Genomic DNA, 27,017 nt, shown 5'->3' with positions numbered 1-27,017 from the left:
CTCTCAAAAAAATAAACATTTAAAACAATTTTTTAAATACCATGAAAGTAAGAATTTCTCAGTGTTTTTGGGGTGCCTGGGTGGCTCAGTCAGTTAAGTGTCCAACTCTTGCTGTTAGCTTGGGTCATGATCTCATGGTTTGTGAGTTTGAACCCTGAGTTGAGCTCCTCATTGGCAGTGCAGAACCCACTTGAGATTCTGTCTCCCTCTCTCTCTGCCCCTCCTCTGTTGGCTCTCTATCTCTCTCTCTCTAAAAATAAATGAGTAAGCTTTAAAAAAAAAAAAAAAGAATTTCTCAGTGATTTTGCTTGAAATACATGAGTAAAATTCCATGATATTTTAAATACAATTCTGCATCTTTGGGAAAGCCGCCTTGACTAACACATTTCAAAGAAAGATCAAAACCTCAGTAAAATGCAAATATTTAAAAGAGATTTAATATCATCTCTCCTTTTAGTACATAAAGAATGTGAATACAATTCTCTTTCAATCATTGGTGTATGGACAAACTATTTTCCTTAGTAATATTATAGCCATAATCATTGATAGTCGATTAGGTTATAAATCTAGGTTAGTGTCAAGATCACAACTAACATGACCTGATGTTAACAATTCATGTTTCAGAAATTTAAGGCTTCCAATTACATACATGCAAAACTTGAATAAAAAAGCACACAACTTATGAACTTTGTGACATTATAGTTTTTATAATGCAGTAGTTTTGACCTTTGGAGAATATAAAAAATTCAGAGATAACATGATCTTTATCTTCTCAGGATGGCACATGGATGGATTCTCTCGTTTCAACTTATAGTTACTGATAATGAGGTATGTTTGATCTTTATGCTTGTTTTTTTGTTTGTTTGTTTTGCTTTAGTCTTTCATAATTAGAGAATTGTTTGGTAATCATTTTGGAGTAGGCATGTAAAATAACTGCAATTTCATATGCGAAACGTCTCTTCTTTATTAAATGTAACATACTATTATTTAGTTTTGTCAGGTTTGGGAAAAGTCATTAGTTCTATGCATTATTAATAGTTCTATGTATTTTACCTTATTCTATTGAGAAGGTATCCTTCAATGACTTTTACCAATGTTTACTTAAAAATGTTGAAATCTGTTCCTTATGTTTTTTAAATAATCTCAAAACTAGATCTTAACTTTTTTTTTTTTTTTGAAACAGAGAGAGACAGAGCGTGAACGGGGGAGGGGCAGAGAGAGGGGGAGACACAGAATCGGAAGCAGGCTCCAGGCTCTAAGCCATCAGCCCAGAGCCCGATCCGAGGCTCGAATTCACGGACCGCGAGATCGTGACCTGGCTGAAGTCGGACGCTTAACCGGCTGAGCCACCCAGGCGCCCCTCAGAATTAGATCTTAAAGCCACTCTAATTTTCCCTTTTTCAGATTGTCATATATATATGGAATCATACAGTATTTAGCCTTTTGTGTATGGTTTATTTCATTTAGCATAATGTTTTTGAGACTAATCTATCTTGCTGAATGTATCAACAGGTACATTACTTTTATTGTTGACTAGTATCCCATCATATGGATATATCAGTATTTGTTTCTTCATTTACTAGCTAATGAATGTGTAAGTTGTTTCCAGTTGTGAGCAGCAAAAATAAAACTGCTATAAATATCATGCTTAAATTTTTCTATAGATACATGTAATTTTTTTCTCTCCAGAAAATGGTAGGTATGAGATTCCTGAGTCATGTGGTAAGATATTTTTTATTTTAAATGTCTAAACCAGAATTTTTGTTAGATTCAAACTTTTCAATAATGATTTGAGGATTTTTTTTTTCATTTTCTTCTGGAATTTTGAAATAGTACCAAAACTTGGAAAAGTATCCCCTATTCTCCAAAGGGGTCTTAATTTATTCTACCAAACAAGGAGGTAATTTATTTTCCCAAAGATCTACTGTTACACTTGTTTGTATATAGCTTGGAGACAGATTATTACAATATTCTGACAATTTATGAACAAATATAGATTTCCAATGTTATTCTTACCTGTGCAGAAAAGTCTATGTTATTGTGCCATTCTGTAGACAGCCAGGATCGTTAGATGGACTACTATGTCAGAGAAATATCTAGTAGAATGACAGCATATGGCCCCCTTTATGGATGTCTGTCAACATTATTAGACAAAAAACCCACAACTTTTTCTTCAGTGTGGAACATTGATCTCCTCTTTGGAGTTATCCTTTATCTTTTTTAGTCAGGGGATTTAACTCTAGCTCTAAACTAATCACTGAAATGAGTCGTTTCTTATAGAAGCCCTAAGTTGAATTGAATTTGAAAATGTAGTTAAATAACAAATGGTTTTCGCCTAATACGTATAGACTTACCTATTTTGGAAAAATACTGAAATATGATGAAATCAAATAGTATCTTTAAGATACTATGTTATCCAGCTTCAGTTAACTTCTTTGATGGATTTTATTATTTCTCTCTGAATACCTTATGGCCAATGTATATTTTCCACAAGTGTTGCAAAAAATTGTTTCCTTTCATAGTTCTTTCAGGAATTGACTACTGGCTATCAGGCTAATTTGCCTGATTATGGGACTGAGGAGAATTCTTTCTGGGAAGCCTGAGAGGCATTATGTGCTGCCTACATAGGGACAACGTGGTGATGATGACAGTGATAGAGGAGGTGCTGGTGATGAGGGTGATGGTGGTAGTAAAGGGCAGTCACTGAGGACAGAGGAGCTTAGCCCAGTCATTTCCACATGGCTATTGTTGTAATGTTGGAAAGTCTCACTGGGAAAGCCAGGAGAATGTTGTAGAGTCTCAACAGCTTTAATTTATTTATTCATATTCTAGAAGTCTGAGAGAGAAATAGACCAACTACCTAATAACAATCTATGTGGTCTCTTGCTGAATATTATAAGCAGTGTAACTCCCAGAAAAATGTTCCAGACTCTGGCATAACATTTTATTAAAAGGACAACATAGTTATTGTAGAATATACACAGAAGTGAAACCATATTAAAGGTTATGTCAACATGGAGGAAAAACATATTTTCACTAGAGGAAATTTAGAGAAATATAAACATTATTAAAAGGTGAATGATGACTTAGAAAGGAAAGGTTAACATAACCAAATTCTGCTCATTAAATTCCATAGGAGAAAAAGAAAAGAAAGACAGCTTTGGTCTTTTAAATGCCCTTTTTGTGTCCATTGATCATGTTGAGCTTGTCTTCTACATTTCATAACATGCTGCTTTAAAATACACACTCTAGAAACATATTGGCTCTTGTCCCCAGCAAGACATGTTGCCAAATGGCATTTAATTTGTTTTCTAGGTCTCAAGAAATACATATAAAGTTTATTTGCTTATGCCCCAACTTGTTACAACTACTGAGGAACCGTCACAGTTAAGATAAAGATTTCAAATACCTTTAACTGAAATGTTACACTTGGATTTTACTAGTAAGTGTCCTTTTCCCTGGTCAATTATTGTCCACAAATAATAACAAAATGTACATAAAAATTTATATAGATGCCACTGATGTAGAAGTCACTTCTTAATTGTACATTAAGGAGAATCTCTAAGTTCTGATTTCCATTTGTCTCAAATGTCATCACTTTTATAGTCCCTATGTGGATCATGAATTTGACTCTGAACATAGAGCAAGGATTTGCCCACTGACCAATGCCACTTGACAGTTACATTTAGTTTCAAGTCCTCAAGTTGGCAGTAGAGGAAAAAACTCAACTCAAGGGTAAAAGAAATTAAAGATTTTAGACAAAATTCATTGGGAGGAAATAAACAGTGAGACTTTATATTTGATCTCTTTCTGTCACTAAAATTGATGTCTGGGAACTAATATTCTTGTGTTCAAGTGCTGAAAATTTAACAACTGAATAAGTATATAAATGACTTGTTTCTTGTTGAAAACTTTAAGAATTTTATGAAATTCCCAGTAAAGTCTCCAGTAAAAGTGATTCTTTCACATTTTACCCATCAGCCACAAGTAAAAGTGCTATGAAATAGGATAATGGGATATAATTGTCAGACTGTGCAATATTAAGATTATTCAACAAAATTTGCAATTAACTTGTTTTATTTTCTTCCTTAATGTTTTTCTCAATTAACGAAGGGTTTACCAACTTATGAGAGTATATGTTCTATTTCAGGACAGTTGAAATTGTATTTCTCATATGACTGTAGTTTACAATGAAGATAAATCCACGAGCAACTATGACAAAGTATCAGAATATGCAAAATTCTGCAAACTATATTTATAGCGTGAATTAAATATGCCCCACTTCAATTATGTTCAGGTCTTTAGCACATGGATTAGTAATTTAATTTATTTTATAACTGAAAGGATAAAATATGAAAAAAAGAGTAGAAAAGTTCATCTGTTTTTAGTCATAGATTTTATTTTTAAGTTTATTCCTTTATTTTGAGAGAGAGACAAAGCATGAGTCAGGAGGGGCAGAGAGAGAGGGAGAGAGAATCCCAAGCAGGCTGTGCACTGTTAGCACAGAGTCCAAAAAGCAGGGCTCAAACCCTGAACTGTGAGTTGGTGACCTGAGCTGATGCTGGACCCTTAACTGACCAAGCCACCCAGGTACCCCTTTTTAATCTTAGATTTAAGAAAAACTTGGGATGGGAATGTTATTATACCTATGAGTTTAGTTTTGTCTACCACTTAAAAACTTTTATTAATAGAGTTCACCAGACTCACCACAAATAAACAATGTATCACCTAACTTTTCACAAATAAATAACAGTGTACTCTATAGTCTTGTAAAATTGGGTCTCTTATTTTCTGTTGTTCACCTCTTCCTTTCTCTTTCTGTTCTTTTAAAGTTTTTTCTTATTTTTTCTTAATGTCAACTGCTTTGCTTCCATAAAGTATAAGATTTTCCCATTTCCTTTCTTTTGTTTAGTTACAGACAGCATTCTGTCTCTTTCCTATTCCATTTCTCTTTAATGTTTAAGAACTTAGCAAGTGGGAAAATTTCTGTACAGGCACAGATAGTAAATATTCTAGGCTTTGTGGTTAAAACAGTCTCTTTACAACTAGTCATTTCTGCTATAGCCACATCAGGGTTTTAAAAATAATGTTTTAATATTTTATATACAATTTTTAGGTTTATTCATTACAGCAGGTGGACCACTTACTATATTACAGGCACCTAACCCAGTGTTGCAGGCTTCTTTGAGAAGGTGAAATCTATGATAAATTCTGATGGAAAAACAATTGTAAGTTGTTAAACACGAAGGTAAATATCTCAGGTGTGAGTTTTCCCTGGAAGCTGGAGACCAAAACTGACACCAGCCCAGGGGAGACCTCTTTATTAAGCTTCATTTCTTTGGTGAGCTCCTCCTTCCGAGTGTGGCCTTATAACTCATACATTTTTTCTTAAAGAGCCTCAGAAACAGGCAGAACAATTTTTTAACATGGAAGCACCACTTTCTAAGAGGAAGGCAGCTCTACCTTATATGTAAACTAACAAATATGGCTGTGTTAAACAAAACTTTATTTATAAAAACAGACAGCAAGGTAGATTTAGCCTGTGGATGATTATTTGATGGTCCTTGACGTAGATCTAAACTTACCTTTTTAAAAGTCTTTTTCTTTCTTTTTCTTTCTTTCTTTCTTTCTTTCTTTCTTTCTTTCTTTCTTTCTTTCTTTCTTTCTTTCTTTCTTTCTTTAAATTTGTTTTAACGTTTATTCATTTTTGAGAGACTGAGACAGAGCGGGAGCAGGGAAGGAGCAGAGAGAGAAGGAGACACAGAATCCTAAGCAAGCTGCAGGCTCTGAAATGTCAGCACAGAGCCCGATTCGGGGCCCTGAACTCACGAACTATAATATCATGACCTGAGCTGAAGTTGGACGCTTAACTGACTGAGCCACCCAGGTGCCCTTCTTTTTTTTTTTTTTTTTAACTGACCCTTACCAAATTACTATCACTTGTTACCTAATTGTGGCCAGAGAGAAAGTTTACAGAAGATAAACACACGCTTTGTTTCAGATGTGGGTTTTCCTTTTCTCTTTTCCACCTTTTTCCTTATACTCTTCATCTTTCCAGATCAGTTTTTGAAGATTCCTATAACATACCTTCAAAGTGTATATGCTTTCTCTCTTCAATGGAATTGTAAACGATATCATGTAGGAACCTGGTTTTTCTCTTTATTACCCAGAACCAGCAATTACTTCTACTTAGACTCCAGAAGCTTTTCTTTATACTGATTGACACTTTGCACTACACAAATGAAAATGATGTATATGGTGTTTGGTGTTATTGAACAAAGTGAATGTCATCTGAATCCTGACTTTTAAGAGAGATGACTTTCACCTAGGTCGTGAACTCTCACATACTACGTACAAGACAAATTACAATAAATTTTTAAATATAAAAATATTTAAAAAGAGACATTATTGGGAATTTACAGAGGTCATAGGTCAGCTGGAGAAGCATGGATATTTCTGATTTTCTCATCATCTCACAGAGTGTTTTTGGAGTCAGGGACCAGAAAAGCCTGTGCTCCAGGGCAGACTTTTTTTGTTTGAGTTTCTCTAATCTCTCTCAACCTGTAAATCAATATTTTTTCATCAAATTTGAAAAAAAAATTATCTCATACATCCTGGTATTTTTGGCTCTAATCTCACTCACTTCTTCCTAGTATGTTAGCTTGATATTCTCCCCAAGTGCCCAAATCTCTGTTCCTTTTCTATAATATTTTTTTTCTGTTATTCAGATTGGATGATTACTAATTATCTGCCTTCATATTCATTGTTTTTGTCTGTTATCTACAGTCTTCTGGTAAACCTATCTAATCAAATTTTAGTTTAGTTATTTTAAACTAAAGTTTCAAGTTGTAGAATTTCCATTTTTTCTTTTTTATAATTTCTATTTATCTGCTCGAATTCTCTTATCTGTTAATTCATTAAAGCAATATTTTAATTTATTGTTATTAGTTATTTGAACATGTCTTTATAGAAGTCTCAGTCCAACACATAGCACATCTAGAGGTTCATTCCTCTTAATGACTTTATTCTTATCCTGTGGGTGATATTTTCCTGTTCTGTTTTGTTATTTAATACTTTTTCATGTCTAGTAAATTTTTGTTGCAAATGGCTATTGCTGATATACTGTAAAGAATTTTTATTGTGTTATCTTCTTTTAAAGATTATTGATTTGGGGGCACCTAAGTGGCTCAGCCGGTTAAGCATCCAACTTTGCCTCAGGTCATGATCTCAGAGTCCGTGAGTTCGAGCCCTGCGTCGGGCTCTGTGCTGACAGCTCCGAGCCTGTGGCCTGCTTCAGATTCTGTGTCTCCCTCTCTCTGACCCTCCCCCGTTCATGCTCTGTCTCTCTCTGTTCAAAAATAAATAAACATTAAAAAAAATTTTAAAGATTATTGATTTTTGCTCTTGTAGGCAGATCCATTACCATTTAATTACTTTGTACTTACAAAGGCTAGGTTTCGTGCTTTGTTAGGACAATTCTTTGGAATGTTTTTATGTGTTTCCTATGTTTTTATAACTTAACCAGGCCCAATGTGTTTCCTATGTTTTTATAACTGAACCAGGCCCAAAGAAGAAATTCTTTTTCCCCTGAGGACCTTGTCAGGGCTTGGTTTTAGATTTTGTCAGGGTGGGATTAGAGTAGACTTTCCTCCACGTTGTGGTTGAGTTGAGGCCTTTCTAGTCTCTCAGCTAGATGCAAGGGTGTTACTGAAGTATAAGGCATTAATGAAGTATAGCGACTCTGGTTGGGCCGTACCTCCAGCATCTTCCAGCACTGTTTGACTCTAGTATCTCTGGTTCTTTCTTAAGCAGGTAGCACCTGCTTTATCAACCATTTCTAGCAGGACTTTTGGTACACACAGCCCAGATCTCAGCCAAGGACACATAGGAAACTCCTACTTACATTTCTGCTCTCTTTTTCATGACTCCCTCTTCTTCAGTGAGCTGAAGCCCCTTGCATCTTCCAGCAACTTGAACTTTCCTCAACTCTGGGTCTGTCTCCTAAACTCAGTGGAACCATTGTGTTGCAACGGAGCTCTGTGCCAAAGTTGGCAGTCATCCCTGGGCACACAGTTGGGCAGTTGTGGGACTCACTTTGTGACTCTTCCTCTCTAGTATAACATTCTAAGCTGCTTGCCATCCAATGCCTAAAATCAAACCCTCATATATTTGTCCATTTGTGATTGTTTACTGTTGGAGAGCTAATCTAGATTACTCCAGAAACAATTTGTTGGATGGAGGTGGAAATAATTTCTGCATTTTAAAAATTTATATAAATGTAATTGTTGAATATATATTTTGTGTCAGTTTTCTAGATTCACCCAAGTAGGCAATAGTAGCTAGTGTTAACATATTTTCATGGCTGTATCATATGAACATATCTGTTGTGTGAATATATCAGAATTTATCATATTGTTGATACACTGAGATTTTTTTAAAAAATTATGTTTTTATTAGCAATCCTGTTCTAGAAAATTTTGTACATGTCTTCTGGGGTTTATGTGCACACAGTGCTGTGTGGTAGATACATAGGATTGAAATTTCTAGGTTGTAGTGTTTGTCTTCAATTTTATAAGAGAACAATAAATCACTGTCTTGTCCTATTTTTTCATACTCTTGCCAACACTTGGTGTTGTCTACACTTTCAACTTGGAGTCATTTGATGGACTTTTTTTTTTTTTAAATTTTTGAAGCCAAGCTTTTAGTAATTTTGGAGTACTAAATTAAGTCCCTAGTAACCTGAGAAAGAAAACAATAGGCAAGAAAATACACAAGGATTTATGACATCTAAAACCCCTATATGATGACACAAATTTCAATTAAAATTTTCTCAATAGTTGATGTAATGAGATATAAATTTTCAGAAGGACATTAATTTCTTTTGGTTATTTTAAAGTTGGCAGGTGTTACAAACATCACAATAGATTACCTGCATATTTTTTTCACTCCTGTTAAGACTGTGATTTGTGTTCCTAAAGCAACGGCATGCAGTATGCTCTCCTTCTTGACCAGTTCTTTTCACAGCTGTTTGTTACCTTTGAGAAAGACACATTAACAACTTGCCCTGAGCAGCAGATTTTGCCAGTGACTTGCTGCCAATTGGGTATTAAAGGGAATTGGGAACACATGTTTTGTTTTAAAAATTCCCTAACAGTTTGGACTGGTTGCCTTTGGACTGGACTAATTGACACTCAATCATTGTCATGCTGCCTAGCCCATGTGTGATAATCATTTGGGGGACAATGGTTTGCAAGTTGCACTTCATGACTTTGGATCTGAATGGCAGTATCAGAGTAACGGCTGCCATCTGACCCATTTCACAATGGAGGAGGAAATGCAGCTCTTATTGAAAATCTCCTAACTGTACTAATTTATATTCATCTGATAACCCATTGAGGGGAAAATGGGAATGAGCTGGCAGGTGGCCTTTCAGATATAAAGGGCACATGGCAAACTGGTTGTTTGTTGCTTACTCACACTGGAATACTAAAGATATCGCAGAATATGCATATTTCTGGAATTTCATTTTTTTAAATTCTGATCAGCACTCTATTCATAATCTAAACATTATAATTTAGAAATCTTCTTACATAAGTGAGACTCATTTGTGTGTATTTAATACATTTATGAACATAACATATGGTTTGTTCTTAACAGCTCATGTCAGAATTAGAGCTAGGATTACTGTATTATCATTTATGCAATTTTAATGCATACAAATTTTTGTGGGATTTTTTTCCAGCTTAATGAATGAAAACTAAGCGACTTGTTTTTCTTTAGGCACTGGTTCTAATGTTTTCTCATAATGCTGGCACAAAATGACTGAAAAACATCCTTTTGAAAATGAATTTAAAAAGATGTTCCTGAGAATGCATTTAGATCAAAGTGAGAAAGTATTATTTAAAATCTGAAAATCAGAACAACCAAATGCCTTTATTATATGTGTATAAACGCAAACACACACACACACACACACACACACACACTTCAAGTTCAAATAAAAATAGCCTTCTACTTTATTAGGCCTTTAATCTTTAGAGGTTATTTTTTTATTATAACCAAAGCTTGAGACATTTCCTTTTTTAATTTTTAGAATTATACTGGTATGATAAAAATAGAAATAAACTTAATGACCCTTTAAAGTGTATGTATTTTAATTTCTACGAGTCAGTCTGAAAAGAATCTCTGTTTCATTTGATGAGTTATTTTCCTAGTTGATTTAATCCAATTCCGTATTTAAAATAATGGTGGGAAATATGAATATCTTAGTTTTTAAAAATGCAAATATATCCAATTCTAATACACAACTAATAACTTCATCGATATTTTAAAAACACAAAATGATATTCTATGGAACAATACAGATATATTTCTGGTTGCCTGTCTTAGTGAAACTGGCAATTTTCTTTTTAAATATTAAGAATCCAGGATAATAATTAATGCATAAATATGAAAAGAATAAAAAGCAAAGATAACTTCTAGCCTATCATTAAGTAAAATATGTTCTGGCAGTGCTGGAGAAATGACATTAAACAGGAGAAAGTATATAGGAGAGCAAATTAAATTAGAAGAATTTGAAAATAAGGTATAGTAATAACCGCAACTGTTTAAATTTTACTATGTCCCTGGAATTCTATTAATCGCCTTACATGCTTTTTTCATTTAATTCTGGCAACAACTCCATGAAGTACTTTTTTATTATGTATGTTTTACATATATTTATATAGCTGTACATTACTCACATTTTTGAAATAGTTATATACATGAAGATTTATATTTAAAATTTTTAAATGTTTATTTATGAGAGAGAGAGACAGAGAGAGACAGAAAGAGAGAGAGAGAGAGAAAGAGTGGCAAAGAGAGAGGGAAACACAGAATCTGAAGCAGGCTCCAGGCTCTGAGCTGTCAGCACAGAACCCCATATGGGGCTCGAACTCAGGAACCATGAAATCATGACATGAGCCTAAGTTGGATGCTTAACAGTCTGAGCACCCAGGTGCCCCATATAAAGATTTATATTTTACAGATACAATTGTGGGCCACTAACTTCCTCAAGGTCACGCAGCCAATGAATTAAGGAACCCGGGTTTGAGCTCCTTGTCTGACTTCAAAACTCAAGCTCCATTTTGCTTCACTGTCAATGAACTGACCCCTACTGGGAGGATATTTGTTATGAATATGATCATAGAAACTGAAATGATGGCTGTAGGAATGAGCATTTCTGGATGGCTTGGAACTGTGCTATATAGCCAGAAGTATATTTAGAAATAAATTAAGATAAATTTTTTGCCTATATTCTCTGTATACAAATTCCAGAGTAAGAAACATAAAGCTTATTTTATTTTAATTTTTTAGTAATCTACAGCTATCCTAGGAAACCATAAGAAACATACATTGCATAATATTAAAGTCATTTTGAACTTATTAATAAGTAAGTTCATTATTTTTTAACCTTACTATTACTACTTTGGTCAATTTACCAGATTTTTATTGCTTGTACTCTGTGAAGAAAGGCTATATATGAACCACAAAGTAGGTGCTCAACTCATATTTGATGAAAATTGTATGCATGAATTCAGAAATGATGACACAGCTTGTTATAACCCTATCAGTTATTTAAGAATGCACTTTACAAAACAATCATAAAGTCAGTCATGATCCATTTTCCTTCTGTTATCTGACCCTGATATTACCTTTGCCAATTGTTTTAATTACATTGCCTGTTGAATTTTCATACTTTTGTGCTCTAAGGCAATTTTTATTAAGCACAGATTTTTAAATTGTAAAAAAATAGAAATGCATTTCACACAGAATCATTTGGAAATTGTGATTACTGAATATAGATTTACTTAAGAAGAAAGCAACAAAACAACCTATTAAACAGAGCATTACTTAAATTTTTAGTATATTTTTGTAAGTACACATGAGATTTATAATGTTTTATAACTATTCAAATAGAATTTTTAATTTGTTAATCTGAAAACTTTTGAAACCCCTCAAGTATTGTTTATCCTCTTTTCAGATGATTTCTGTGTGAATAATGGATATATATTTTGCACAAGAAAAACAACATATCCATTAGAAAGAATACAAGACTTGAAGGATCTCAGCTACAAAAACTATTATCTATATGGTCTTGGACAAATCTTTAATTTTGTTGTTTGGTTCCCTGTCCTTAACAAAAAACCTATGATATGCACTTTTATTAGCACAATGCTTTATTGGTTCATCAACCATCTGATGTTTAGTGAATCCTATCAATATGTGCAGCACTATAACATGCACTGAAAGGGACACAAATATTTATCAAACATTTTCTCTTTAGGGTGACTGTAGTGAGGCTATCAAGATATGTCAGTTCTAAAAGTAGATATAAAAAAGAATGAAAAGAAAATATGAGAGTCTCTGACAAAATTCTATAGAAATTGACAGGAAAAGGTCAATTTCAACTCTAAGATTTTGATGGAGTGATTCAGCTGGGAGTTAAGGACAGTTCTGGCTAGAAAATGACAGTTCCATGTGAGAACAAGAAAATAAGGCTTGGAGTTGGGAAAAAGCTTGGGGAGTGTAGTACAAAATGAGGGAAAGGAGTATCATTTTTCACATAGTTATCTTGACAAGGTCATTGTAATGCAACCATTTGGTACAAGAGATAGTTTAATATTCACATTTGTTTTCTATCCCCTAAAAGAAACTAGACTGTAAAATGGTTCTCTAAACAAAATGTGAATTAACATTTTTACAACCCACTCCTCATGTCTTCCCTTACTTTCTCCCCATCCTTGAGTCTTGCTGGATCCCCAGGCTTCTTTTCCTCAAAAATCCTCATTTAATTAAAATGTCATAAGAAAGTGGGGGCATGTGGGTGGCTCAGTCAGTTAGGCATCTGACACTTGATTTCAGCTCAGGTCATGATCTCACGGTTGGTGAGCTCAAGCCCCACGTCAGCATCTTAAGTGGGAACCCTGTTTGGGATTCTCTCTCTCTCCACCCTGTCCCTCTACTGCTCTCTCTCTCTCTCTCAAAATGAATAAACATTTAAAAAAATTGTCGTAAGAAACCAGCCAAAACAAATATTCCAGAAATTGAAAGGACCACATTAAAATGTCCTATTGGGCAGTAAGTGGCCTGGCTAAAGTAAAATCCATAGGTAGAATAGTATGGAAAATAAGATCTGATAACCAGAATGGACTTCACCAGAACAGTTTTTGGAATAGTGTTATGGTTAAAGCAATGTTTCAGGGTAGGGACTATGGTACTAATAGTAGAATGAATTTAGAATGGGGCCAATTGCTGAAGATGAGATCTGTTGAGAGGTTCTGATAGAACACAAAAGAATTAAACCCAGACAGAGTGGAGGATGTTAAAATTGAGAATGGACACATAATACTTGAAATATATTCTGGATTTAAAAACTTTGCCTTAAAACTGTTTTTCCAAGAATCTACTAAGAGCATTGACCAGAACTACTATGCCAGCTGCATGATGCATGCCTTCTCCAGCTATGATTTTTTTTTTAATTTTTTTTTCAACTTTTATTTATTTTTGGGACAGAGAGAGACAGAGCATGAACGCGGGAGGGGCAGAGAGAGAGGGAGACACAGAATCGGAAACAGGCTCCAGGCTCTGAGCCATCAGCCCAGAGCCTGACGCGGGGCTCGAACTCACGGACCGCGAGATCGTGACCTGGCTGAAGTCGGACGCTTAACCGACTGCGCCACCCAGGCGCCCCCAGCTATGATTTTTTGATAGAAAAGTGAACATTTTACAGACTAATATCTTACCCTCTATAAATATAAATTGTCCCTCTTCCAGAAAATATAAATCTGAGGCCATAACATCAAATTTCTATTCAGTGATACCATTTCTTCAGAGAAGGTAAAGTACACAAATATACCTTGCATATGTGATTTAATGTAAGAATAGAGTTTATTGAACATGACCCTCTCAATCAAGCTATTAGATTTTCATCTGAGCCTTTGGCAAGTGCTGGATCAATTAGTTGCAAATGCTTTGGCAAGAGACTTGAGTGATGATATTCTGTATTGTTGATTGAAAAGTTGCCCCTACGTTTTAGATTCTAGACAAGCAGGTGGAAGAGCTGGCTTTCCATTGTGACATTTAGGAAGCCTTAGTTATATTCTCATCCTGATGATGAGGAAGTTGGTGGTACAGAAATGACATGTAGGTTGAGAGTTCAGCCCTCCGCTTGGAGCGTTGTTCTCAGAGAGCACCCAGGGATACCACACATATGGCATCTCCCCATAAAGGTCCTGCATGATAAAACTACTTAAAATAGCACCCTCTTCCCTGTTTCAGTCTCTCACTCTGCTTCATGTTTTCATAGCCCTAACCATTAATTGACATATTATATTCACTTCTGTTCACAGAGGAAGACAAGACCTGTGCTTTGGTTCAGAACCAAGGAGAGAGACTTGGGAGTTGGATGGTTGAAGAACACAGAGCAAATAAATGCCATGGTATTTTGTTTGTTTGTCAGAAAAGGGTGCATGATAAATGATGGATGAGAGAGACACACCTGGAGATAGAGAAAAGAAAATTGTGATTAATAGAGGATGGTGAGGGAATGAGCCATCCGAGTAGACAAGGGAGGGAGATAGATTCTGGAGATCTTAGAAGAGGGAATCAAATGATTTAATGGTTGTCTAAGTGTATGCAGCAGAGAGAGAAGTATCTAAGATAACTTCAGAGTTTGCAGTGTTGCCACATATCATCAGTCTATCAATGGGGAGAAAATTGAAGAAGACTTTTTTTTGTTTACTATTTTGGAATGAATATTTTTTATTATTTCATTCTGTGTTGTATTAGCTATGATCCCTTATTTTTTTAAAATTTTTTTTTAAACATTTATTTATTTTTGAGACAGAGAGAGACAGAGCATGAACAGGGGAGGGGCAGAGAGAGAGGGAGACACAGAATCTGAAACAGGCTCCAGGCTCTGAGCTGTCAGCACAGAGCCTGACGCGGGGCTCGAACTCACAGACCGTGAGATCATGACCTGAGCCGAAGTCGGACGCTTAACCGACCGAGCCACCCAGGCGCCCCTGGTCCCTTATTTTTATATTATGCTAATTGCTTTAGGCTTAATAAAATACAACATAACTTCAGGTGATAACACACGGTTTACCATATACTGTAAGGGCCTCATAAAAATAGACTTCCATTTTTTTTTTTTTTTTTTTTTTTGCTCTCCTGGCATTTATGTTAACGTTACCATACATTTGATCTCTACACATATCATGTACCACACGATACAAGTTGCTATTTTTACTTTTGACATTATCTTTTGTCATCATATTTAAATCCTAAAAAAAAGGCTTTATATTTATACCACTTTTATTATGTCTTCACCATTTTCACCATTTTCCTTCCGTTGTATAGAATCAGGTTTCCATTTATCATTTCCCTTCTGACTAAAGGAGTTCCGTCACCATTTATTGTTGTACAAGTTTACTACTGACTAATTCTTTCAGCTCTTGGATATGGGAAAAGTCTTTCTTATATTTTTGGTTTTTGAAAGATAGCACAGCTACATAAGAAAAGCTACTTCAGTAATTTTTTTTTTCCTTTCAGCACTTTGAAAATGTGGCTTCACTGTCCTGCAGCTTGCATTCTTTGTCATGAGAACTCTACCACTGTCATCCTTATTTTGGTTTTTCATAAATAATGCATATTTTCTTCCTCTGGCTCTGTTTAAGATATTTTAAATTACTGGTCTTGAGCAATCGTGTGCTTATGTATCTTGGTGTATTTTTTTCATTGGGATGAAGACTTTTGTATGTATGGGTTTATAGTTTTCATTTCATTTGAAAAAAAAATTGGCAATTATTTTTTTCAAAAAAATTTTCGATCTTTTTTGGGGACTTCAAATAACCCATATATTTAGCTCTTTGAAATTGTGCTCTTGGTCACTGCTTCTCTTTTCGATACTTTTTCAGCTGTTTAATTTGTTTAGTATCTTTAGTTATGTGCTCAAGTTCACTGTTCTTCAGCAATGTCTAATGTGTCTTTAATTTAATGTAGTGTATTTCTAATCACACATTGTACCTCTTATCTCTTGGAAGCTGGATTTGCATCTCTTTTATATTTCCCATGTTATTTCTTCTAGTTTCTTGAACATAAATACAGACTTAAAAGGCATTATTAATTATATTTTTAAAAATATTCAATATTTTAAATTTTTTTTCAACGTTTATTTATTTTTGGGACAGAGAGAGACAGAGCATGAATGGGGGATGGGCAGAGAGAGAGAGGGAGACACAGAATCGGAAACAGGCTCCAGGCTCTGCGCCATCAGCCCAGAGCCCGACGCGGGGCTCGAACTCACGGACCGCGAGATCGTGACCTGGCTGAAGTCGGACGCTTAACCGACTGCGCCACCCAGGCGCCCCAAAAATATTCAATATTTTAACATATTTACTTACTAATTGGTCTGTGTAATTTCTGAGTCAGACTTGATCTATTTTTTCTCTCCATTGTGAGTTGTATTTTGTTTTGTTTTGTTTGTTTCCTTGAATGTTGGTGATTTTTATTGGTTGTCAGACATTATGAATTTTATCTTGTTGGGTATTTGGTATATTTGTAGGCCTATAAGTATCCTTAAGCTTTGTTTGCAGACATAGTAAAGTTACTTGCAAACAGTTTGATCTTCTTAAATCTTATTTCAGACTTACTTAGTGTCTGTTTTCTATTGCTGCATAACAAATTAGCACAGAATTAGTGATTTAAAGTCACATCCTTTTATTACCTCATACTCTCAGTAGACTAGCTGAGCGGTCACTGCTTAGCTGGGTGGTATTTTCAGGGTCTCACGAGGCTGCAATCCCAGTTGGGTTGCATTGTTTTCTGGAGCTCAGAATCTTACAAGCTCACATGGTTGTCAGCAGAATTCAGTTCCTTGGAACTGTATGACTAAGGTCCTAATCTTCTGACTGCCTGTCAGCCACACTCCACTCTTAACTCCTAGAGGTGTCTGCTTCTCCTTGACATGTATGTATTCTTCTCACAGGCCCTCTCATGGCATGGCAACTTACTTTTTCAAAGAGTAAGAAAAACACTCTATTCAAGAAGGGTCAGACCCTTCTTTAAGAGCTTCCACCTGATTAAATTGGGCCTACCCAGATAATTTCCTTTTTCATTAACTGAAAAAAATTGGGGACCTTAATTATATCTGCAAAATTCTTCACCTTTGGCATATAGCATAACTTGAATGTGAGTATATCTCCTTTCAGTCACAGGTCATGTCCATACTCTAAGGGATGGAATTACACAGGGCATATACCTGAGGGGGCAGGAATCTTGGGGGCTACTTTAGAAGTGTCTGCCACACTCCAGTAGGCTCAGAGCACCACTTAGTCTAAGATTAATTCTCCCCGGTACTGGGACAATATCCTTCTCAGTACACAACAAATGTATATTTTATTATGAGCTTTTCCACTCTTGGGGAACAGTAGCTCTTTCTGCCCAGGGAATATCTCCAAGCGCTGTCTCCTACAGTCCTTTCAGGTGATCTAGATATCTATATCTACATCTATATATCTATCTGTATCTATATATCAGGTGATAGATATATATATATATTTCTCTCTAGGTTCGGTTGATATCATCATATACACATGATCAGTACTAGATGGGAATTCTGTGCAGATCTGAGAAGCTCTTTCCTTTGTGCAACTCTCTTCTTTCCAGTACTCTGCTTAGCAAACACTTTACCCCTGTTTTCTCTGGACTCCATTCCATTTCCTCACCTGGGGGGGGGGGTACCAGAAACTTTTCCTAGGTAAGAAGCTGACACAGTCATAGGACCTACCTCTTTTACCATCTGCCAGAGACCATTGACCTTTATTGTCTGATTTCAATGTCTTTGGTTTTATTTTTTCATATATTTTGTGTGATTTTTTAAGTTGTTTTGGGGGAGAGAATAAAGCTGTTCCCTATTATTCCATCTTGACCAGAAGAGGGAGTGCCTCAATTGGGTGTTGGCTGGTGGTATCCCTTTCTCTTCCCTAATTCACAAACTCGGTCAGAATTATCTTATCACTCCCCATTCGCAATTTTTTCATGGGCCCACAATCCCACAGAATATATTCTTAATTCTGAGACTTATACTTTGAGGCTCATCACTATCTTTTATTAACACAATTTCTGAGTTAATCTCAAAATTGATTTCCCTTCACCCCTCAAAATTAACTCCATGTTTTTCCCCCAAATCACTCTATACCTTCTGCTGTTTGGTGTTGTTCATATTATTAAAAATGCACGAAATATTCTCCCTTTACCCCCCCCCCCCCCAATTCTACTTGCTGAAAGACTTTCAAGGCTTTTTTCACTTCTGTTGGTGTTTCCTTCTGGAAGTGTATTTTGATTTTATTAGACAATCTTTCTTCCATTCATCTCTGTTGTTCTGAAGCACTTAAAAACTCTTAGAGACACATTGCAGCTCTACTTTGAGTTTCACTTACAATACGTATTGTTGGATTTATCTTCTTAAAGTGAAAAGCTTTTAAGTTTAGTGAACAAATGTTTCTCATTTTTTTTCTACACCTTTCCTGTTAATGTCTTCTCCAGCTGCAACACGCATACAATTGACACTTAAACAATGGAGGTTTGAACTGTGGGGGTCCACTCATTTGTTTGTTTCTTCCTGCAAAAGCCTAATTGTTTCCAGCTGGTCCAGGGTTTAAGAAAAGGCTACAGACAATTAAAAAGTTGCCTAGTGGCTGCAGGGAGAGGTTCAGACAGAAGCCGGGACACTAGGGGGGTGCCAGAGGGGCACCTCAAAGGCTGCTGGGCTCCAGATGCTCCTAGTTATCCCTGAGTGTGAGACTTTGGAAGAGATACTGGTCTAACCCAGCCTAGAGATCGCCAGCCTGCAGCGGTTAATCAGGTGGTCATCATCTTCTTAAGTTTCACTTGCTTAGCTAGCAGTGGTTCTCCTGGTAGTCACAGGGAGGAGGGTCCATGTGGAAGGAAGCTAGGGCGCGCAGATTCAAAAGGACCTGGTTCAGGTTCTTTTTCTGGGAACAGTGGTAGCTTCCAGGTACCATTGTAGTACTGTTCTGCCTGTCCTGGGAGGGTGCGTGGCTGTCCCACTGGTTTCGGATCTTCAAGAGACATTGGGTGCCCTCTGGCTTCTCCTTGGCCAATTCAGGAAAGAAGCTTCATGTTTGCAGAGCCACATTCTTGTGAAATAAAAGCTCCAGAGAGAGGTAGGTGTCAGAATCTTGCAGATGCACGTTGACTGGACAGCTGACCATAGCCTCCACTTTGGTGGAATAATTCTGATGAATCTGGGGGCTCAAGGTTGACGGGCAAGGAGGAGCTAAATTCAAAAAATGGTGTTAGGTGGTGCTGGAGGCAGAGGTTGTTGAAAAAATGTTTCTGAAGTTTGTAACTGGAAAAGAGTTTGAAGAGTGGTGAGAGGCTGGAATAAAGGGCATTCCGGGGTCTGTCAAACACTGCTGAAACAAGAGACTGGTCTGTGGGACTCCTGGGTGCTCTGGAGATATTGACAGTACTTTAATATATTTTTTTCCTTATGATTTTAACACTTTTCTCTAGCTTACTTCATTGTGACAATACAGTAGATGATACATAATAAATGCTTCTGGTCAACAGTAGCCTATTAGTACAGTTTGGGGGAATCAGAAGTTATACACTGATTTTGATTTGGGGGGGATCAATGTCCCTGACTTCTGTTTTGTTCAAGGATCTACTATACTCACAAAATACAAATGGAGTCCTTTATCGCTGTACACAATATATTAAAACAGAGATGGGGAATTAGCTCATATTTACAACTATAGAGTCAGTAGTCCCATAACTATATTCTGATTATTTATTTTTCCGTTTACTATGTGGCTTTGATGAAATAATAGGGTGAATTAGGGAATAATTACTTTTAAAATAGTTCTGCCACATACGTTACAGAAAATATAACAAAAGGTATAGCCCTTGGAGGGAGAAACTCTACTCAAAAAAAAAAAAAAAGTTTGCTAAGACCTGACAAGTGAACTATGACTACTTTTGCTTATATATCTTTGAAAATCATATTGGCAAGAAATAAGTTGACTTTTGTTGTAAGGATATACTATTTTGCGATTAAATCCTAGTTCGCTCTCATGTGAGCAGAGAGAGATGGTCAGTGGCACCCATGCCACAAAATCAAGTCTACATATTAATTTTAGGTGTCTTGTATTGTGAGCCAATTATAGGAGGCATCCTATGGAAGAAAGAAATTAGAGCAATGAAGGGCTATGAGAAGTCTGTTAACCCAGCCAGAGTGTAATTTAAAGGCAAGATGAGCTCAAGTTGCATGCACATGTGTGGGGATATAACCTATTACAAAGGCTAAGTACTACAAAATAAATGGGTAAGATATTCATTACATATGAGAATCTTTTAAATTTTAACATCACTTCTAAAAATATTTTTCTTAAAGTTACATTACATTTTGCTTCTGGTTCATGAATTTATTCAACATGGTGCCAAGTGCTGAATCAGGTATTACTGTTGTTCACAAGAAGCTAAACTTATAATTGTGCTTAAGAAACTAGACTAATGTTACATGAGAATAATTTTTTTTTTAAAAAGTCAAGTATGGTGAAACCTTGCTGGTTCAAGGACAGGAGGTAGGAGTGGGTATGTACCATATTTGGAGTTCTATAAAAATTAGAACAAGGTAGACTAGATGTTCATTTTAGCCTCTGTTTTTTTCTAGCAGAACTGTAAAATGTATATGGTCTAGGAATTAATTTTATTTGACCTGAAGAGTTCTGTATAGGTAGGTAAGATTCCAAACTGGCCTTTATGACCTGGTAGGAGACAGGAAATTCCAGGTTTGGTAGCAAATGCTTCCTTCCAGATGATATTAGGGGCTTGACTGTGTTTTCTGTCAACCCACCGTTTATGTCCACCGTGGAGAACTCTGTTCATCAAGAAAATTTTCTGAAAGACTAGCTTATTTAATTCTTAAGGAGGAGATGTTTCTATGAAGTCGAGATTATCACTTTTTAAAATTAGATCAGTATATTCCAGGGTTCTTACTAAAATAAAAGTCCCTGGGGTCTATCTCACGTCTACTAATTTAAACTTTCAGATAGAGAAACTCTGGGATCCATTTTTTTACAAACTATTCAGGTGACTCATATACACACGGATGTTTCAGGGTCACTGATATAAGGGTATAGAAATTTTATTTTTTTTACCATGAGTAGGAAACTTCTTTTAATAAGTGACACAAATCATTTCAAGGTAGGCATTGTTATAAAACAATAAAGTCAATCAGCTCAATCACCTTTATTGATTAGGGATGTGCAAACTGCTATGGGGGCACAGAGGTGAATGAAATGTGGTACTGCTTACAACGTTGTATGCATTCAGGGGTGGATGATGAATGCCACTTGGAGAGGATAGAGGTAAATTTCTCAGACTGGCTTTGAGCTGAGAATCGAAATACAAGGCAGAATTTAATAAACAGAGGAAAAACTAAGAGTTCTGAGCAAATGTCAGAGAGATATGAATGCGACATAATTTGTTTTGGAAACAGGTGTATGGTAGGACTGGAACTTAGCAAGGAGTGGAAAGGGGTTTCTTTGTCAGTCCTTGACAGTTTTTTCCTAGTAGGTGACTCTGGTTCCTCCTTCATCAAATATTTGTTGAGTGGAACCTAATATAAAATGTTTAACTCTAGGTTCAATTTTGACACCACTGTGACATTGTGAGCTCCTAATGGCTATGAAGCTTACAAGATTAAGGGTGTGCATTCCAGCCTCTCTTTGGCCAGTGAGCCAGGTTCAGTGCACACCTATATATCATTCCTGCTGACAAGGAGGACCAGCTGAAGAGTTGCCGCTGACACGCATCTACCTGATTCCACAACTTAAGGGGGTTTTCAAGTTCTTATGCCATTCACAACAGTTTGGCAGCATTCCTATCCATTCCAAAGGATACCTACCTATATTTTGTACACATAATTTTTATAGGTACACTCTGTCCTTTTCAATTTTTCTTTTTGTCTCTTCTTGATCTGTTTTTCTGATGTCCTTGAAATTGAATTCCTGCCTTCTGTGCACAGATGAATATAGGACAATTAACATATAGTTTATTGTAGTAGAATAATTGCACCCCCCCAAGGATGTCTGCATCCTAATTATTGGAACCTGTGAATATGTTATAACCAAAGAATCTGAGGATATTGAGATAGGAAGATTATTCTGGATGGACAAGGTGAGGCCAATGTAATTGGAAGGAATCTTCTAGAAGAAGGCAAGAAGGTCATATTCAGAAGAAGTAACCATGGAAGGACAGGTTGGAGTGGACGTCCTCTGAAGACAGAGGAGGGGGTTGTGGGAGGAGGACAGCAGGTGGCCTCTAGCAGCTACAAAAAGCAAGAACATGCATCAGGGGTAGAGCCTAGGAAGGAACATAGCTCTGCTGACACCGCTAATTTAGCACACACAATCCATTTTAGACTTTGACCTCCAAAACTGTAAGATAATAAATGAGTGTTGTGTTAAGCCACTAAATTCGTAATGATTTTTCTATATCAGCAATAGAAAACTAATACATATTTCAAGGCAATTAAGCACTTTGGGAGGGAGACCGCTCAAAGTGGCATTAATCCCGTATAGAAGGTGCTCCTCTTCTCTTGGGTAAAGTTAGTTGGAGGCAGTCCTGCTCAAGAACACACATAGGCATTTATAACTGAATGGTTGAAATCCACTTCCCTTTCTTGCTTTGACTGCCAGAGAGGCCTGGAAGTGTTCTCACCCAAGATGGCCTAGAAAACTAGGGAGGGACCAAGATCTTGGTATCCTGTTTTTACAGTGTCAATTGCAGGTTTTCTTGTTTCTTGGCAAGATCAGTGTAGTACAGATGGCCTATCCATGCAGAAATTGTTCTTTGTCCCACAGCACTTAATTCGTATTGCTGAGGATAGCTTGCCTTTAGGATTTCCAGCAATTAAAACTGCCATTCTCCCATTTGAACACTCTCTTCCATCTGGATTGTAACAACAGCTGTTTTCCATCTCTTGACTGGACAGCAGTGTTTATAAGTGGTGTTTGTGTGTCTTTTTTTATTTTTTTGATTGTAAGTGTATTTTTTAAAGCCAACTAAAATGGTTCTCCTACTATACATTTTAGCTGATGAATATTCTCCTATTCTCTCCCTCATGCTGTAGAGAAATGTTTTCTCGTGGCTAACCATGAATTTACTGGGCACTTTGGACTTGTGTCTACTACTTCTCCACTGGCAGCCTCAAACCTTTTTTTATGCTTTTGTTGGCACACACGTGATGGTTCACCAACCATAGGGAAAGACCTAATTGTGGTTTTGTAGCTCATAGTTCTCATTAAGCTAATGCCATCTCTCTTCACAACAGTGACAATTATAACCAAGACAGTGCCAAAAGTTCCCTTAAGTTCACCGAGCCTGCAAGCCCAGACAGGCTTAATTACAAGTCAATGTCAACTTTTAAATTGAGAAGCAAAAATTGCAGCAATGCAGGATTAATGGTGAGACTACATTTTGAAAGCCAAACATAGGAAGTCGTAGGGTCTCCCTGCTGTTCGGGAGGTCTTTGTTTCATTGAATTTACTTGTCATATGTTCTACATAGTTCTAGTTTTAAAACTCTACTGATTTTTGAATGGATTATTTCGTAAAGAAATAACCATGCTGTCACCTGGAACAGTGTCATCCTTCCGGTTTTCTTACAAGTTCTGGAGGAGCGTTAGTTGAATATGGAGCTTGTATTTTGAGTTGCAGGCTGTATATTTGATCTGCTCTAATATCTGTGTGGCAAGATGGGGTGTTGTATCAACTTCATCCTTCTCTCATTGAAAGGATTAAGAGGGATGGTGTGTGAAACAAGTAAAGATTTTGTAAGCTATAAGGGTTCATCAGGTATGTATGATAGGTGTTGATTATGAATGGAGGTTGGGATGTGGGGAAGTAGGCTTTGTGAGTCTTATAGATGATGTAACTTTCAGTTTCTTCAGAACATATTTAAAAACAGGCAGCAAGACTACTGCCCATTTAGTAAATAGGACTCTAAGAAAACTCAGGGCTATAGGAATAGGTGAGAGGTCTTGGAAAACAAAGGAAGGAGAGCAGGAAGTAGATATCCATCCAAAGCTAGCTCTAGGTGAACTACAAGATGATCATGATGAGAAAGCTAAACCATTTTGCCCCAGCTCTTCCTGTACTTGTGACAGGTTGAGAAAAAGTAAACATTATCACTCCTAATGGTCTACACCTGATAATTCTTCCAGGCACTGAGCAAGAGGAAAAGATCACAAATCCAGCGCAAGACACTTTCCTACTTCTGTGCTTGCTTCTTTCAACACTGAGAAGTCCAGGAGAAACAACAGGCTTTAAAAAATTGTCACTGAAGGGGTGCCTGGGTGGTGCCCAGGTTAAGTGCCTGACCTCGACTCAGGTCATAATCTCACAGTTCATGAGTTTAAGCCCTGCATCGGGCTCGGCACTGACTGTATGGAGCCTGTTTGAGATTCTTTCTCTCTCTCTCTCTCTCTTTCTCTCTCTCTCTCTCTCTCTCTCTGTTCCTTCCCTTAGAATATGCTTGCACGCTCTCTCTCTCTCTAAGGTAAATTTAAAAAATTATCACTGAATGATTTACATAAAATAGGCTTTGCTCTGGTGCTATCAGATTTGTGGTTCTGATAAATGTGGTAAACTGCTGTCTACCCCATTCACTCAAACTCCCAAAGAAAAGATGTCTGTGTGACTTCAAATCTGGACTTGTAGAAAGGGAATAATAAATACAATTGTTTTTAAGAGGATGGAAGGAGAGTTATATTATAATTACCTGAAATTTTTTTCAGCCTCATCCTTCCCTTCCCCACCATCCTTCCCTGATATACCCTAAAGAGACCCATGAATCTTGCAGTTTGAGAACACTACAGGAGTGAATGACATTCCCTGCTTCTCCTCTCTTTGGAAACCCTACATCTGAAACCTTCAACAATTATAAAGCAGTGGGGTAATATTTTGCTATGACTTTAATCTTGGTCTCTTCATCCTTGCTTTCTCTCTGGAATAGGAGAAACATGATGGCAAAGAGGTAAAAGTTATGAAGGAGCGTATACATTTTAAATTTTGATATCTAGTAGCTAGTTTCACAACTAACAGCTGTATATACATTATCTGAAAGGAATGTATTCACTAATTTTAGAATTAACTTTCTACAATTTATTATATAGCAAGTCCTTTGATTACTTTTGTATATTTTATTTAACTCTCAAAATAGCCATTTGCATGAGGTGGTGGTGCTGTTTAAAATTGTATTTACTTTATTCTAAACATAAAAGTGGTAGTCATTGTAAAACTTCAGGACAAAAACACTGTAACAAGGAATATAAGAGTTATCTATAATGTTAACATCTAGTAATAACCACTGATAACATTTGGCTTATTTTTATGTGCATGTATATGTGTATTTTAACACCTATAAAAGTGCAAATACAATATAAGTACCATAGTTATCATAAATGTAACATAAAGCACTTAACAAAAATACAGCTGGATATTAGCATGTACAAAGATAGCACACTGTTGAAGTATTACATTTTCTTCTGGAGCTCTCCTTTAATGATTACAGAAATTGTACCCCAGTTAGAATTCTTTGGCTATACAGTCACTCCTTCTCCCTTCCATTTCTTTCCTGACATTTCTGCAAGCCAGATGCTGTAAAGCTGGGCACAGGACAGTTTGCCCTAATTTTTAGTCACTCTCCTCAAAGAATTTGAATTAATATTACATCTGGGGAAATTTACATGTGATTAAATATTCATGAGGTGTGGCTTTAGCATTTGCATGGTATCTCATTTTCAAGACCACTGATCATTTATTTACCTACTTCTGTATTGTTAGTCTGTTTTCCATCTTTCACTATTGCAAATAGTATTGCAATATATATAATTTTGCATGTATCTTTGCATATCTGATTTTGTCTTGTGACAGATTTCTGGAAGAAAGAACACTGGATCAAAGTGTTTTCATTATTCTGTGTTTCTTAATGTTGATTGGATAATTGTTTCTAGGAGTGTATCTATGTATAAACGTACCAACGGTTAATAACAGTACATATTTTATTTTACTAGCTAATACACAACATCATTAAAGTATTCCTTTTCTAATTAGATAATCAAAAAGAGTAACTGCTTATAAAAGCTTGAGTATACTAGTTATTGCTAGACCACAAGGTTAACCAGATTTGGAACTGGGAAGATTTGGGAAATTCTAGGCATAGTTACCCTTAAAATAGGGAAATACACTTACCTCATAAGGTTGATAAATAAAAACAGTCAATTGTTTCATGTAAATCATCTCAGTTAGTACCTAGAAGGTTGTAAGTGCTCCATAAATAATTGTTTTACTGAACTTATTTTATTGTATTATGTATATAAAAATTTGCATTACACTGATTACTAGTGAGTTTTAATTGCATTTACTAGTAATGAGGCTGAAATTTTCTAAAGCTTATTAGACATGACATTTGCCTGTTTTGTAGTCATTTTTTATACCAATTTTAATGAAATCTTTATATATCAAGCTTATAAACACATTAATCTAGAAATAACTGACCATTTTTTTGTTTGCTTTTTTATACTGGTATATGGCTTTAAACTTTATGTAATCAAATCTCTTTTTCTCAAGTTTCTATTGCTTTTATACTAAAAACTATATAGTCTCTTTAAAAGATTAGATAAACCTTTACTTTTTTTTTTTTTAATTGCTGTTACTTCATTTATTGGCTGAAAACGTAAGAATAGTTAAAGGCTTTCCTGGTTCCCAAGTTCCATCTCTAAAGTATAGGGATTTGGGGGCTTCTGGTCGGCTCAGTGGGTTAAGTGTCTGACTCTTGATTTCAGCTTAGGTCATAATCCCAGGGTTGTGAGATCAAGCCCCATGGTAGGAGCTGAGCATGGGGACTGCTTAGGATCTGTCTCTGTCTCTCTCCCTCTGTCTCTC

Source organism: Herpailurus yagouaroundi, unplaced genomic scaffold (assembly GCF_014898765.1).
Source record: "Herpailurus yagouaroundi ecotype Mexico unplaced genomic scaffold, PumYag 77, whole genome shotgun sequence".
NCBI lineage: Eukaryota > Metazoa > Chordata > Mammalia > Carnivora > Felidae > Herpailurus > Herpailurus yagouaroundi.
This window is presented reverse-complemented; position numbering follows the sequence as displayed.